Source organism: Salvelinus alpinus, chromosome 35 (genome assembly GCF_045679555.1).
Source record: "Salvelinus alpinus chromosome 35, SLU_Salpinus.1, whole genome shotgun sequence".
Taxonomy (NCBI): domain Eukaryota; kingdom Metazoa; phylum Chordata; class Actinopteri; order Salmoniformes; family Salmonidae; genus Salvelinus; species Salvelinus alpinus.
Genome location: NC_092120.1, coordinates 22,745,362 through 22,747,240, shown reverse-complemented (window position 1 = coordinate 22,747,240; position 1,879 = coordinate 22,745,362). Strand labels below are relative to the sequence as shown.

Genomic DNA, 1,879 nt, shown 5'->3' with positions numbered 1-1,879 from the left:
ATGATTACTACAAGGTTTAGATAGCTGGCTAGACTAACTTACCTAGCAATCTATCAAATGTTAGCTGACATGGACTAATTGAGTGACAGTGACTGACATAACTGCCACCTAGCTGCCTCTTAATAAAAAAATGCCTCTTGTGAATATAATCATCATGTATAATCAGCATGTGAGACATGCCAAGAGCTTGGGACTATAAGGTTCTAGTATTCTTTTGAACTTAATAACATGAATTGGGGTATTTTGAGGTACTATATATGTTACGCGGAGTGGAACAGGAGAACCCACGAGCAGACTCAGACAAGGAGACGGGGATGAAGTAACCAAGGTATTTATTGGAACACAGGGGAAGATGGAGTGCAGGTCAGGGGAAGCTGGGCGGGTCGCTGGAGACCTGGTGCGGAGGCTGAGGCTGGAGCGAGAAGGTTTGAGACAGGTTAAGCAGGTCCGTGGGGAATCCAAGGGAGTAGTAGAGTGGGGAATCCAGGACAGAGTAGCAGGATGACGAGACGTGGGACAGGAGACAGGGACCAGAGTCAGAGCGGGCAGAACTGTAGCGGAGAGGAAAACAGCGTCAAGCAGGGAAACAGGCACAGTAGGGTAACAGGATCTGAATAGTGACAAATAGCTAGAAGCATAGACTGACTGAAAAGAGATTACGATCCGGCACCGTGGAAGTGGCAGGGCTGAGTATTTGTAGAGGTCTTGATTATGGAACAGATTGCAGCTGGTGGGGATCTGCTCTGACTCCAGCACACCTGTCTCCGCCCACACAATCACACAGAGAGAGAGAGAGAGAGAGAGAGAGAGAGACGGAGAGGGAGAGAGTACTGGGGGATGCATAGAGAAAATGCATATTGATATGGAAATTAGTGGAGACAACTGATAAGAGTGTCTCCTGAGTGGAGGAAGCTAAGCTGTTAGCAGCACGCTGACCCCCATTACGGCGCTGCTAACAGCTTAGCTTCCTCCACTGTTTAACTACCCTATGCTGGGCTCAAACCAAGTATCCTCTGTTTTACAACACAGGTAACCGTCCTTCTTGACACTGTGCAAACCGATTGAGCCTTGGAAGGCTCCATCGACGACATTTCAAGATAGGTGTGGAGGGAGCTTATGGTACATTCTTAACTCCGTTACACTCACCCCTTCTAAACTCGCTAGACAGTGACAACCCCGACCGTTGAGCGAAGGCCAACTGTCGATCCGGGTCACGTCACCACCGTAACGGGGCTCAGCGTGCTGCTAAAAGCATAGCTGCCTCCACTGTCTGACTGCCCCATACTGGGCTCGGTATCAGATTTGAAGGTAAGACCCAGATGCAGACTGTGTCGGAGTAACAATGTTTATTACGGCAACAGGGCAGGCAAACAACAGGTCAAGGCAGGCAGGGGTCAATAACCAGAGTAATGGGGGAAAGGTACTGGATGTGATGAGGCCTGGGTCCAGGATGTCCCTGGCGGGGACCCAGCACCTCTCCTCCGGGCCATAACCCTCCTAGTCAACCAGGTACTGGAACCCCCTGCCCCGAGGTCGAACCTTCAAGGGACGCCTCACCGTGTAAACCGGTTGGCCGTCGATGAGGCGAAGGAGAGGGGTGGGCCTGGAAACAGGAGACAAAGGGCTGTGAGACATGGGTTTAACTCTGGACACATGAAAGGTGGGATGTATACGAAGCGTACGGGGCAACAGAAGATGAACAGCAGAGGGGCTAATCATTTTGGCAATGGGCAACGGGCCGATAAACCTGGGGGAGAGCTTGTGGGATTCCACCCGGAGGGGCAGATCCCGGGTGGATAGCCATACCATCTGCCCTTATCGTCGATACCAGGACGTGGTCTTGAGGAGGGCCGACCGGGCTCCTGGGCAGAAGGAACAT

The 1,879-nt window shown here is 51.6% G+C and overlaps 1 long non-coding RNA gene across 1 annotated transcript; it reads right to left on the bottom strand.

The window, feature by feature from the left end:
- Nucleotides 1–315: 315 nt before the first annotated feature.
- On the bottom strand, nt 316–963 carry LOC139564522 (uncharacterized). The gene is made up of 2 exons (XR_011672765.1): nt 647–963; nt 316–551 (listed from the first exon to the last, which is right to left on the bottom strand). It is a non-coding gene; the product is annotated as an uncharacterized lncRNA (long non-coding RNA).
- Between the last annotated feature and the right edge of the window lie 916 nt (nt 964–1,879).